This window comes from Helianthus annuus, chromosome 13 (genome assembly GCF_002127325.2).
Source record: "Helianthus annuus cultivar XRQ/B chromosome 13, HanXRQr2.0-SUNRISE, whole genome shotgun sequence".
In the NCBI taxonomy this organism is placed as follows: Eukaryota; Viridiplantae; Streptophyta; class Magnoliopsida; order Asterales; family Asteraceae; genus Helianthus; species Helianthus annuus.
In genome coordinates, this window is record NC_035445.2 from 15269954 (window position 1) to 15285666 (window position 15713).

The following is a 15713-nucleotide window of genomic DNA, read 5'->3' on the forward strand; positions in this document are numbered from 1 at the left end:
TAGGATTGATGATTATTGGTCACTTGGGCGGCATAAAGGTTGATGACTGTTGGTCACTTGGCGGCGCACAACAATCAAAAGAACATCTTTTAATTGTTGATCTGAAAGTGGGCGGTGATTTAATATGATCCTTCGAATTTTAGTATCTGATCCTTCGATATGTACGATGTTGGGAATTAATTAATTTCTTGTTGGGCGGTGCATTGGGAAGTGAATATTTTAATTCGCCAAAACTTGATCCGTCAAAAAGTTGATTCGCCGAAAAAGCAAATTTGGTAACAGTCTGACACAAGCACTCCTTTGTCAACTTTTGTCAACTGCACACGTCTATCTCACCAACCAAGATAACCATGTCACAGTTTTCAAAGACACAAACAAACTTGGTAATATATTTTTGAAGATCAAAAAGCAACTTTATCAAGAACCCACTTGAACAAAGATGAACATCATATGAGTTTCTGGAAAACCTTTGATACTTTTCTATTGTTATCGGATCCTTCGAATTTAATATCTGATTTGTGAAAGTGGGCGGTGCCTTGGGTGGTGATCACAAACAACAAGCAGCAAACTTTATTGGTCAATTTGGGCGGTTCCCCAATCAACAAAAAGACAGTGCTTTAGGGCGGTACACCACTAACAGCAAACAAACGATTATTAGTGGTCACTTGGGACGGTTCCTTTTGGGCTTTGGTTCCTTAAACGGTGCTCAATCAAAAGCCGGTGCCTTGGACAGTGAACCCAACAATAAACAACCAAGTTTATTTGTCACTTGAGCGGTGCACCCCACTCAAAAAAAAAATATCTTTCGAATATTTCCGATCTGAAAGTGGGCGGTGACAATAAACAACAAATATCTTTCAGATATATCTTTCGAAACAAACAGATCTTAATCCCACAAATATGGATGATCCTTGGGCGGTGCTTACCAACAACAACCAAGAATTATTTGTTTATTTGGGCGGTGATCCTTGGGAGGTGATCCCACACAAAATCAACAAAATGTATTTCAAATATATGTCTGATTTGTTATCGTTGGCGGTGCAAAATTTTTTTTTTTTTTAATTTAAGGGCCGATTTAATTGAACACCTTCAAGTAGTGCTTTGGGTGGTGCACAACAACCAACAACACATCTTTCAATGTTGTTGAGGGGTAAAGGTGATTGATGTGACCTTTCAACAGTTGGTTGACCCTTCGAGACAAGCAACGTTGAATCTGATGATCTTTCAAAGTTGAATCTGATCCTTCGAACAAGAAAAATGATCTTTCGAAAAACAAAAGGTGACCCTTCGAATTTTAGCTTGACCTTTCGAAAGTTTTGATGATCTTTCGAATAATAAAAGGATGACCCTTCGAAGAACTGCTTGATCTATCGATTCTGTTGTGATCTTTCGAGATATGAAGAAATCAAGAACATTATGAACACAGCAAGAACACGGTGACTGTTAGATCTGCAGATTTGACGAAAACTGACCAAGACTTGAACAAAAACCCGGTTTTAAACAAGGTAAAGAGCCAAGCTCTGATACCACTTGTAGGTCCCTCTTCGGAGGATGACGAACCTAAACCTTGTTATACAAACCCACTAGCGAGTGCGGAATCCAAGCTAGCAAGCAAACCGGGATGAGACAAGCATAAACACAAACACACAAGGATTCACCGATTAACACCACTGTATTAATACGAATGAAGGTTCTGGTTACAAGCTCAATGTTTACAAATCTAACTTGCAAACTCTCTAGTGTGTGTGTGTGTGTTTTGATAGAATGCTCTCAAACTCTCTCTATGTGTGCATCTATCTAACAAGTCTCTCAAGTCCCTCTCCACAACACACTACATGGGTATTTATACCCATACACAGCAGGTCTGTTCGAAGGATTAGACAGATTGTCCGAGGGACCATCTGTCCACCACAATGGCCATCGAAGGATCCATATATACTTCGAAGGATAGCATATCCTTCGAAGTCCATCAGTATCCTTCGTGGTTTATCTTTCGAGCCAATCGAAGGATAGACATAATCCTTCGATTGCTCATCCTTCGACTCAGACACTTCACAAACATATTTACTAACTGTTGACTGAGTCAAACCAGGAGGACGGTTGACTTGGTCAACTTACAAGACTGACAAGGACATCGTTTACATATAGACCGAATACAGACAAAGTACAGACACAAGTGCATCAACATTATGTCATCTTGGTAGTTCCGCTCATATGGCAGTCCATATGAGCGAAACCTGCTAGGCTATAAATACCTGATCAGTTCATTTGTGTATGTACGTTGGAGCGGAACCTTGTCATACATTGTGTAACGAAACTCTGTCAAATTTGTATCAGAAAGCAATAAAAGAGAAGGAATTGAATAGGAAAAGCTGTGTAACTTCATTTACGTTGATTCCGCCTTCGTATGTGAAGATGAACGTTCTCAACTGACTGTTTAGGGTCGGAACACGGTCCAACAAGTGGTATCAGAGCTCAGGACGAGGAGTTCATACTACTACAGCTTGATTCTACCAAATTCTCTGATTTCTACTCACTTTCTCCCATACTTTTTCGATTTGAACTGGTTCCTACGGTTAAAATGGCCTGAAAATCGAGTATAACGTGTAAAACATACAATTAACAAACCCTAGAAAGAATCAGGTTAAAACACGGCTTAAAAATGGTAAAATTTGGGTAAAAACATAGTTCCAGGACATCGCTAGTTTCGCTCGAAAATAACCTGTTAGTTTCGCTTTTACGGACATTATACTTGCTAGTTTCGCTCATTCGAACATATAGTTTCGCTTATCCAGACATACATATTTCGCTTATTTGGACAAGTATAGGTTCGCTCATACGATCATATATCACTTTCGCTTATACGGAAAAGTTATAGTCTCGCTTATCTGTCAAATAGTACTTTCGCTCATTCGGACAAGAGTGGTTTCGCTTATTTGACACTTTCGCTTATTAGTCACAATAGCTGATAGTTTCGCTCATTTATCATTGTTACTCAAAATTTCAAAAATTTTTCTAAGTGTTTGCTGATTTTGCAGGTATACTCAAGATGGATGATATATTCTTTAACCCGTTCAGTGAGATGTACGCGTTTGCTGGAAATTCCGGAAACGATGATACTTCATCAAGCAAAGAGAATGAGAATCCGCCAAATGCGAAGAAAAAGTTAACGGAAGCTTGGGAATCGGAAAGTGCCTTCGGAACCTTCAATAAACCTCCAAAGCTAATGGCTATCGAGGAATACAGTCGGTGGTCAAGAAAGTTTGAAGATTGGTTGATGGCATTTGCATTTTCTAGCTGGAAGAGTCTGAAAAACGGTTATGAACATGGAAATTAAATGGTGAAACTTTAACATCTGCTGATGAGATTGAATCGTTTGTAGCTGAGCAAAAATGCGTGGCTTTGTTATTTTAGTCTGTCCAAGAAGATATTATTTCTTTGATCGATTATTCGAACGCAAAAGATCTCTGGAAAAAGCTAGAAACGAAATGTCTAGGAAGTGCTGAAATTGTGAAAAGTAAAAAGAAACTTCTTAGGAAAGAATTTGATATGTTTAGTTGTTTAAAGAATGAGTAAGTCTGTAAAATGATAGAAAGGTTTGGTCATCTGAAGCTGGAATTAGCAAGACATGATATCATATTTCCTGATGAAGAGCTTATCGACAAACTGTTCAATTCATTACCTGATGAGATGGATTGGAGATATTATGCGCTTATGCTGAAAAACACTATCGAGCCTGCAAAGTTGACTGTGGATTTGGTGATTGAGAGACTTGAAAGTCACGAGTTGGAACTGAAGAAGACATACAAAGTCAATCACTCATCTTACCAGCAGAATTTGGATTTGTATTATCCAAAAAGCATGATACCAAAAGCAATTCTCCCAAAACTGCTTTTTCTGCTGAAAATGTGTCCACTTCAAGCAAAGAAAGTCAAAGTGGTCAAAACAGTGGAAATCACAGTGGTTATCACAGTGGATCTTCATCATCTGCAAGTCATTCTGCTGCAAAGAATCGTTTTCAATGCAACATTACAATAGACTTGAAGAATGCTCAGAATTTTGATGAGGAGTCGGCCAAACAGCAGATGATTTTCCTAGCATCGGTGTTGGAATCGTATGAAGGGGTTGTAGCTGGGAAGATAGGCAATACCAACTTAACGAAGGAAGATTATGATCAGATAGATCCTGAAGAAATGGAGCTGATCGATATTCGTTGGGCTATGGCTAGTGCTGTTCGTCGAGCACAGCGTTTCATGGAAATTACCGGCAAGAAGACAATTGGTGGTCCATCTACAAAGCTAGGGTTCGATAAATCCAAAGTGACATGCTTCAAGTGTAAGCAGAAAGGTCACTTCAAGCGTGAATGCAGAAACGCATATGCTGATGAGTCGGAGAACCCTTTCAGAGATGATTACTACAAGAAGGCGATTTATCACCAGAATAAATCTGAGCCACCTAGATTGAAGCAGGTTGAAGATAACAAAGAGAAATCTAGAGCTCTTGCGATGATTTACAATGATGAGGGGTATGATTGGAGTCAAGAGGTTCTACTTGTTAGTGCAATAACGTCTATAGCTTCCGTCAACATCTAGTCATATTTTGTATAGTTGTATGTATGTTTTGTTTGTGTGTATGTAAAGCAGGACAGAATCGGTGAAGTTTTTGTTAAGTGCTGTTGATGCCAGCCGATCGGCTAGACCAGCCGATCGGACAGCCTGGCCGATCGAGCAGGCTACTCGATTGGTTAGGATGTTCAGCCGATCGGCTAGCCCAGCCAATCGGCCAGCACTCTCTTATTCTGTCCTTGCCTATAAATAGCCGGTAGGATAGTTTATTTAGAATCTTTTGACACTTTCACTTGCTACCTACCTTTTGTATGTCTGAGTTCTTTCTGGTTCCTGTATACTTTCACATTATTCAAGAAGAATCTCAGACGGTGATTCAGAGTAGAATATTGTCTTTGTATATCTGCTATGTGATTACATGAATTCCGCGCATTGATCACTTTACGATTCAACAACATTTACGAATAGGAAGATCCCATCAGAGGGACCAACAAGTGGTATCAGAGCTTTAGGAAGCTGAATCGAGACCTACAGAGACGAATTCACCGGAATTCAAGCCGTTCTTGTTGATTTAGAGACGAATTCACCGGAATTCAAGTCGTGTTTGCTGTGTCAGAAAAAAAAAATTCACCGGAAATTTGCTATTTCTATCATTCCGATTCAAATTTCGCCAGAAATTTGACCGATTCTTCTATATTCTTCTCAGATCTAGCTTTACTTTTCACTTTTACATCATAAAACCAGAAAAACTTAAAATTTAGTGAGATTTTACGGTTAAAAACTGACAAATTTGCTACCAATCGAATCGAAATCATTAGAATTACAATCCTACAAAGTTTCACAATCAAATTCAATCTAAAACTTGTTCAAATTGATCAAAATCCATGGAAAACTATTCATATTTGCTGATGTCAGCCGGTCGAACGACCTAGCCGATTCTTGTACTTGCTGACGTCATCATTCCAGTTGCATAACCGTTCAGATATTCTCAAGTGTTGCTGACATCATCAGTGTTAGCCGATCGAACGAGCAATTCGATCGGACAGCATTGTTGATTTTTGACATTGTTGCTGACATCATATTGCTAGCCGATCGAATACGCCACTCGATCGGACAGTAATTGTGTACTGATTACATAGTTATGTTTGTCAGCCGATCGAACGAATCACTCGATCGAACGAGCCAGCCGATTGTGGGTGTGCTGGTCGATCGAACGAACCATTCGATCCAAGTGTCTTTGTGTTTACATCTTTGAAATTCAAAATTTTACTAAGTGTTTGATAAATATCTCAGGTACTTAACAATGGAAGAATTCATGAACCCATTCAGAGAAATGTATGCGTTTGCTGGCAATGGTGGAGATGATTCAACAAACCGAACAAATGAGAATACTCCAAGTACGAGAAAGACGTTCACAGAAGCACTTAGTGTGGAAAGTGCTTATGGAACTTACAATAAGCCACCAAAGCTGTTAGCAATTGAAGATTATAACCGGTGGGCAAAACGATTCGAGGAATGGTTGAAAGCCTTCGCGTATCCAAGTCGAAAAAGCTTAAAAAATGGTTTTAACAATGGAAGAGAAGACTTTGAGAACATGTCAGAAAGCGAAGAGATTGAATATTTTGTGGCAGAACAAAAGTGCCTAGCATTGATTAACCAATCAGTGAGAGAAGATATTATCTCACTAATTGATTATTCAAACGCCAAGGATCTTTGGGATAAATTACAAAAGAAATGTGTCGGTACTGCAGAAATCATTAAAAACAAAAAGAAATTGCTGAAAAAAGGAATTTGATTTGTTTGGTTGTCTTAAAAATGAGTCTGTTCCAAAAATGATTGAACATTTCGGGCATCTAAAGCTAGAGTTGGCCAGGCATGGAATTGTTTTTACTCAAGAGGAGCTTGTAGACAAGTTATTTGATTCTTTTCCAGACGAAATGGATTGGCAATACTTCGCTATGATGATCAAGAATACAATCCAGCCAAGTGTTCTGACAGTTGATTTGCTGATAGAGAAACTTGAGAGTCATGAGCTCGAAATAAAGAAAACACATAAAGTCAATCACTCGTTATATCATCAAAATGTGGAACTTTATTATCCAAAGAGCTTGATTCAAAAGACAGGATCTCCAAAAACAGCCTTCACTGCAGAAAGTTCACAACCAATGACTCAAGAAACCTCACACAGTGGTTTTCATGGAGGAATGTCTTCCAACACTACAAGTCAAGGACCATCTTCAAGCACATCAAGCCAACAACAAACTGCACCAAAGAATGTTTTTCGATGTAACATTGCAGTTGACTTGAAAAATGGTCAGAATTTTAGTGAGGAGTCGGCGAAACAACAGATGATTTTCTTGGCATCTGTATTGGAGTCATATGAGGGGTTAGTTGCTGGGAAGATAGGTAACACCAACCTGACGAAGGAAGACTACGATCAAATAGATCCTGAAGAAATGGAGCTAATTGATATTCGTTGGGCTATGGCCAGTGCTGTTCGTCGAGCACAACGCTTCATGGAAATAACTGGCAGGAAAACAATTGGTGGCCCATCTACCAAATTGGGTTTCGATAAGTCTCAAGTGACATGCTTCAAATGCAAACAAAAAGGTCACTTTAAACGAGAATGTAGAAACGAGTATGCTGATGAATCTGCTAATCCGTTTCGAGAAGACTATTATAAGAAAGCAATTTACCATCAGAATAAGTCGGAACCTCCAAGGCTGAAGCAGATCGAAGAAAAAGAAAAGGAAAAGTCAAGAGCTCTAGCAGTCATTCATGATGATGAAGGATACGACTGGAGTGAGTTATTGCCTGAAGAAGATGCGGTTGGTTACGCATTCGCACCAGGAAAGATTGTTCCGTTCAAAGATACAAGAACAGAAGAAGAAAAGTTTGTGAACAGAAGAATGAAGGCCCAAACAAAAGTAAGCAGATTCTATACCATTTGCAATGAAGCAAAAAGGGCTAAAAGGTGGGATCCAGACAGAGAATGTTATCTTGATCCTCAAGGTAATATCGCAATCGATCCAAGTTCACTCAGTGTTGATGCAATCATTCAGCAATATGCTGAAGAAGAGGAAGCTAGACAAAGAGAATGGTGGGGTGAAGGTGAAAAGAAAGTGGAAGAGAAAGAAGAAAAGGCGAAATCGGCAGCAAAGAAGATCGATGATGGAGTGATAGACACATCACAGGAGCTCATAGCCGAAAATCTGATGAAGATGGCAGACAAAGTTCTAGCTGCGAAAGAACTGGAGGTAGATTCTAGTTCTGGAACTGAGTCAAACGCCAAGGTCAGTCAGATAAGCATGAATGTAGTATCAGGTAAGAAAGACAAAAGCGAAAGTGACTGCAAGAATTGAATGAAAAATTGCAAAGATTGTAGTACTATCGCTTATCTCAACATCAAAAAGGTTGAAGATCTGACTAGAAGAGTCAGAGAGGTTGAAAACCAAATCTTAAACCGGGATAAATTGCTAAAAGCTTCAAATGATCGTGCAAAGGAATTAACAGAAAAAATTGAAAGTGTTAAAAGTGACATAGAAAGAACTAAGAAAGAAAATGAAAAACTCATTCTTGAAAATCGTCACATCACTGAAAATTTCGAGAAGCTTAAGCGAACGGTTAAAGATTCGGATGATCGAAATGGGAAAACAACAAAAGAAAATGTTCAATTGACGGGTGTGTTAAGGGTGAAAGAGGAGTTAATAAACAAACAATTGGATGAAATTGCTAATCTGAAGCTTCAATACCAAGAAGTAAAAATCGAAAATGAACGCATCCAATTAAAATTAACTAGTTACAACTCCGCGAGCTTTGTTCTGCAGCACATTGTTCCCAAACCAATCGGGAAAAACAAAGCTGGCGAAGATGTATTTTCGGACGAAACTGGAGTGGGATATCATCAAGTCCCACCACCTGTTTTAAACAATTTCTCAAAGAAAAAGTCCAGACTGACTGGTTAATGATGATGAAAATTCAGATGAAATAAAACTTCCAGAGTCGATTGATGTTATATTCTCAGCATCATCATCTGATGATAGTATTCAGACTGATATTGTCAAAAGCATGGCAGAAAGTGTCTTAGAGTCTGATTCAAATGAAGATGATGGTTGTTTCTTGGATAAATACATTCCGAAACAAAAATCCAAGAACAACTTAAATGAAGAACCAAATCTTGTCATGTACAAGATGTTGGGTTCAGATAAGTTGTTTTCGGATACTGAAATGTAAATGTCAAAAAATTGAAAAATGTTTACAAATTAATTGAAGTTGAGCTGACAGAAGTGAAAAGTTTGAACCAAACAAAAAGACAAATGAATTTTGAAAAGGATAAAGCTTACTACAAGAAACCCGTTATTCCTCCACGTTTTAATAACAATCGAAACAATTGGTCGAATGGATATCAGGGGGTAAGTCTTATCAAAAGAAAAATGTTCAAAACAAGAAATTTGTTGAAAAGAAAGTTTTTGTGAACAGTTCGGGTTCATTTTCTAATGAAGAACCTGAAATCTTTTCAAAATCGAACAAAGAGTTCTTTGAGGAAAAAGCTTCACAACCTTAGTCTGAAGGCACTAGTCAGGTTGTTGACGACCGAACATGTTTTAGATGCAATCAAGTTGGGCATATTGCACAAAAGTGCACCAACTTGAAGTCTAAGACTGATGTTGTTGAAAATCGAAAGAAGAAAAATGAGAAAGAAAAGGCTCCATTGATTATTGAGAAAAAGGGTTTGAAAAATGACAACACAAAAGTCAAAACTGAACCCGTAAAGAAGATGGAAATTAAAAATGGTAAATTTTACAAACGGGTCGCAACAACTCAACAAACATGAAAGCCAAAAGTTGCAGAAATAAAAGCAATTGGTTCAAAATCAAAGATTTCTTAAATGGAAAAACAATCATCTTCTATCACATCGGTAAAGATGAATGTTCCTGAAAGGAAAAGGATTCCATTATCTCAACAAGTTTGGAAACCAAAAAGTGAGAAGAAAATTTCAACTTCTGAGGAGAAAAAATCTGAAGAATCAATTACGGTTGATTATGATGCAAATTTTCCACCTCTCAAGGCTGAAAATTTCAAAATTCAAATTGCAAGAATCAAAGTTACACCTAAGGCTGATGAGGCCTGGGTGGACTCGATGTTTGACTAAACAATTTGAACTGCCGGAGCTTCCTTGATCGCGAAGCATGTATCGGCATCCTTTATTGAAATGTTTTAATCATGTTTGTGTATGTGCAGGTTCTTCCACAACTTGTTTCAAGATGGATCATGGACAGTGGAGCTTCCAGACATATGACAGGGAAGACTGCATTATTGTACGATGTAAGGAATATAAATGGAGGATATGTCGGATTCGCTGGCAATCAAGGTGGTCGTATAGTTGGTGAAGGAACATTGTCGAACGGAATTGTAACGTTTGAAAGAGTCAATTACATTGCTGAGCTGGAGAACAACCTACTAAGTATTTCTCAGATCTGTGACAGAAAGTACACCACTCATTTCACTGACAAAGAATGTTTGATTTTAAAACCGGGATTTGTTGTTCCTGAAGAGTGGGTCATCATGAGGGCACCAAGAGTCAACGACCTGTATGTGTTGGATATGAGCATAGCTACAACAACAACGGGTCAGGCTCACTGTTTTGTGTCAAAAGCAACTGAGAAGGAGTCAAGATTGTGGCACTGAAAGATGGGACATATACATCTTCGAAAAATGAATCATTTGGTGCATAATGATCTGGTTACAGGAGTTCACATAAAAGGTTTTCATCTAGAAGGGGAGTGTATAAGTTGCATTAAAGGCAAACAGAAGAAAAAGTCGCACCCCAAAAAGCAAGTCAATTCAGTGTCACGACCGTTGGAAAGACTTCACATGGATTTATTTGGTCCTGTGAATGTCAAAAGCATTACAGGAGATTACTATTGCTTGGTCGTCACTGATGATTACTCTAGATTTTCTTGGGTATCTTTCTTGAAGACAAAGGATCAAACATTTGACAGTCTGATGGCGTTATTCAAAAAAAATGAGAATTTGTACCAGAGGCATATTCGAAGAATTAGAAGTGATAATGGTACTGAATTCAAAAACCACAAGATGGAAGAATTTTGTGAAGAAAGAGGTATACTGCATGAGTTTAGTGCTCCGTACACTCCACAGCAAAACGGAGTAGCAGAACTCAAAAATCGGACGCTAATCGAGACAGCCAGAACTATGCTCACAGATTCAAAACTTCCAATAAATTTTTAGGCTGAAGCTGTTTCTGCAGCATGCTATACTCTCAACAGAGTTCTCACCGTGAAGAAATTCAACAAAACATGTTTTGAATTGATCAATAACCGCAAGCCTAACTTGACGTATCTTGAACCGTTCGGGTCACCCTGTACCGTGATAGAACCTTTTGGAAAATTTGGTCCAAAGTGCATCGAGGGTATATTTGTTGGATATGTAAGTCCTCTGCGTCGTGTCTTTGTGCCAAGTGAAAAGCGGATTATTGAAGCTGCAAATGTTGAATGTCAAGGTAATACGATGCCGCCTCAGAACCCAGGAGATTCATGGCGTTACCATTACGACACGTTGTGGGATTCATTTGATGTGATGGAAGAACCTGAAGATGAAGAAGACTTCTTTGATGAGCTGGATATTCTTAGAAACTATGAGTCATCAGAAGAAAGATTTCCAGCACAGTATTCTAGGAAATCTCAGAAAACTTCAAATGATGATGAAGCAGGTCCTAGTAATGCTGGTGAACAAGATGATACTCTAGAGAATCAGACAACAACAAATGATGACACAACATCTGATTTTGGTCCAACTTTTGATCATGGGGATTCTGAATCTGAGGGGGAGCAAATCCAGATCTTAGGTCAAACAGAACCTATCAGTGAAGAAGGTGCAGATCAAAATGTCACTAATCTGGAAGGCAATGTAGATGTTCCGAGTGAAGTAATGCCCATAACTCTTTCATATCATCCTGAGGAGCTGATCATCGGAGAGCTTCAATCAGGAGTTCGCACCAGACATCAAATTGACCAAGGGCTTACTAGTTTTTATTCATCAGTAGCACCTCTACAATCTGAATTTTCACTATGTTGTTTTATCTCGCAGATTGAACCTCGAACGTATAAAGAGGCGCTTACTGAAGATTCTTGGGTCAACGTGATGCAAGAAGAGCTGAACCAGTTTGAGAAATTAGGTGTTTGGAAATTGGTGGATTTACCAGAGGGTCACAGGAAAATCAATACCAAATGGGTGTTCAAGTGTAAGAGGGACGACAGAGGTGTAGTGGTCAGAAATAAAGCCCGACTTGTTGTTCAGGGCTTCAGTCAACAGGAGGGAATTGACTTTACCGAAGTATACGCTCCTGTGGCACGACTAGAAGCAATCAGAATTTTCCTAGCATTTGCATCATGGAAAAACTTAAAAGTCTACCAGCTTGATGTGAAGTCGGCCTTTTCTATGGCAAAGTGAAGGAGGAAGTGTATGTGGGACAGCCACCGGGTTTTGTCGATCCACGCCACAAGAATAAAGTGTATCTCTTGGATAAAGCATTATATGGCTTACACCAGGCCCCGAGAGCCTGGTATGAGACGTTATCTCAGCATTTGCTAGCCAATCACTTCATCCGGGGAACAATAGACGCCACCCTCTTCACAAAGATAGTCGACGGTCACCTGCTGATAGTACAAATTTATGTGGATGACATAATTTTTGGGTCAACAAACGAGGACTTGTGCAAAGACTTTGAACAAGTGATGAAGCAAAAGTTCGAAATGTCATCAATGGGGGAAATGAAATTCTTTTTGGGGCTCCAAGTTGATCAACTTCCTGAAGGAATTTTCATACACCAGACAAAGTACGTTCATGATATTCTAGAGAAATTTGGAATGTCAGGTTCTACTCCTGCGGCAACCCCATTAGCAACAAATCATGGAATTCACCCAGATCTCACCGGAGATAAGGCAGATGAAACTCTTTATCGTTCCATGATTGGTTCTTTGATGTATCTAACTGCTTCAAGACCCGACATTATGTATCCGACGTGCCTCGCAGCAAGATTTCAATCTAACCCAAGAGCTTCGCACTTGATCATTGTGAAAAGGATATTACGCTACCTGAAGGGAACTCCATCGTTGGGGTTGTGGTATCCTAGAAAAGGTGATTTTACGCTTGAAGGGTATTCCGACTCGGATTTCGGATGCTGCAAAGTCAATGCCAAATCAACAACTGCAGGATGCCAGTTCTTTGGACCTCGCTTGGTCACCTGGCAGTGTAAGAAACAAACGTCTGTGGCGCTATCCACATGTGAAGCAGAGTACATTTCTGCCAGCAGTTGCTGTTCTCAGATCCTGTGGATACAGCAACAGATGCGCGATTACGGTTTGTAGTTTCTTAACACTCCTCTTTTTGTTGATAATGAGGCCGCAATTAATATAACAAAAAATCCGGTACATCACGCGAAAACCAAACATATAGAAATTCGTCATCACTTTATTCGCGATTGTTTCGAGAAAAAGTTGATACGAATTGAGAAAATCCACACTGACGAGCAAAAAGCTGATTTACATACCAAGGCATTTGATAGAACACGTTTTAAATATCTTTTAAAACTTAATGGTATGATGCTCTTGTCGGTGAAGGATGGAATCGTTGGCGTTGATGAGGATACCACTGTAGATGATGTTGATAATCTATCTGCAATGGTTTGTCGATTTTTTACCTGTTTTGGTCTTTAGGGGGAGATAGGTATATTTGTATATACTTTTTAGAAAATCCAAAAACATTAAAAAAAAATCAAAAAGCCAAAAACATGATAAATTTTCCAAAATCCAAAAACAATAAAAAATGAAAAAGAGCCTGTGTAAAATGGAAAATGATAGTACATCAGTTAGACTATTACGGTATGCTAAAGATTTGTAAAGTTTTAAAAGGTTTAAACAGTCTCACTAATGATGTGTCGATAGGTTTTTGCACAGTTAATAGATTTGTTCGGGATATAAACTTAAAAAATACAAAACGAGACTTAATTTGTGGGGAACACTATTTTGATATATAGGTAACCCCTGAAATCTCGTTTGATAGGTCCCTTATTCTGAGATACTAGGTCTTTATACTCAGTGATATCTGGGGTATTATTCCGGGACTTCTGCTGAATGGAAGTTCTGACCTAGTCCCCGAATAATACTTTACACAAAATGCTTGAAACATAGCATCGCCCTCAGCAAGCTGATGAAACAATAAAATTGATAGTCGCTGTTGAAATCAAAAGATCCTCTAAAGGGGACATACCGAAAAGTCGAAGCCGTCATCTCTCTGCGTATACGGAAGTATCGACCTGAGCTCTCACGGCCCTCGCATTTAACCCCTTACAGATATCATCTGTGGTATACTCACCTGTAAGACTGAATATTGGGAACTTGATACGGGAGTATATTCAAAAGGTGGGACGCATAAATAAGTTAAGTTAATAAGACATCTAAATCGTATCCTGAATAAATTGAAATCTGTGAGAAAACTTAGAATGGATTAGTATATCGACAATCGAGGTGAATTGTTTAACCCTGAATATGAAATAAAGCTTAACGGTACTTCTAGCATGTCTAAAAAGTTGATATGATTCCTTGACACGCTCATCAAAAATATGTTTGTAAATAGATTTCTTTACATTCTGTCTTTCAGTTTCAGTTATACTTTTATAGTTTAGAATCTGTATTGAAAACTCAAAAAGATTTTACACTTCTGCTTTATTTTTGACAAACCAAAGCGGAAGATTGATCTTCAGATTCACAGTCTGATGCAAGTTGCAGGAAGTTGTTCTGAGCTGAAAAACAAGTTGGGAGCTAATCTTGATACAAACAAAGAAAATAAAAAGTCAAAATGCAAGTTCATTAAGTTGAAACTTGTAAAATTTTCAGAAAAATGTTTAAAATATCAGTTTGTTTTTGCTTCAAGTCAACCAAGGTCATTAAGTTGAACTTGGTGGACAAATTAAGTACCTAGGGTCATTAACTTGGACCTAGATACTTAAGTGGATTTCTCAAACACTGATAATGTGAAAAAGATCAAAAAGTCAAATCGGTTTGAAAGTCAAAGTGCCTTGGATCGAACAGGCCAGCCGATCAGCTGGACCAGCCGATCGAACTGCCTAGCCGGTTCATTGACACACTATAAATAGGAGTTCATGCTTCATTTGTTCTTTTTTGCACTTCGATCGAACCAAAAATACTCTCAGCCGATTCACTGATAACACTGATTTCATTTGATCTTCATCTCTCTTTGCATCAATAGATTTGATTTGTTGGCTTACTCATCATCTCAAATGGCAAAGGTATGTTCTCTAACATCAAAATCTTTAAAATTCTTAGTGTTCTTCATGTTCTTATCTGTCGGTTCCTTTAAACTCAGATTTAGGAAGATTTAAGATGTTTTGATGAAATCTAGGTATAGGGTTTTGTTCGCAATGCAAAGATCTTTAAGTTTACCGGTTCAATTTCAGAAAAATCATACTAAAACTTGATAGATCTAAGATTAAAGCATTACGGCAGTCGGCATGTTCATTGTTAAATTAAACTCTGTTTAGGACGAATTAGACAAGAATGAACATAGGGTTTTGATCGCGACAACATTAGGAACATGGATCTGTGCTTGATTTGTGATAATTAGCATAAATTTTTTGAATCATTAGATCTGTTCTTCATCGAAGATGCCAGCCGATCGGCTGGACCAGCCGATCGGACAGCAATCATAATGTGTTTTAGTTGTTGTTGCATTAGGTAGTTCATGTCTTGATAATGTGCCTTGATTGTGCTAAGTGCTTGGAATGAGGTTTTGCATTGTGCTAGCAGATCGGCTAGACCAGCCGATCGAATAGCAATGTGCTAGCCGATCGGCTAGACCAGCCGATCGAGTAGCAATATAGATCATGTGTTAGTGTTGAGATAGTTGGTAGTTCAATATTGTTGTCTTGAAAAGTGTGCTAAATGTTTGCTATGAAATCTGTGTGTTTGAATCATTTGAAGAATATTGTTTGGTCATAGCATTGCCAGCCGATCGGCTAGACCAGCCGATCGAACAGCAATGTGCCAGCCGATCGAACAGGAATTGCTCTTCTATTGAAAAACATTTGATAATCTATAGGGCAGCATTACT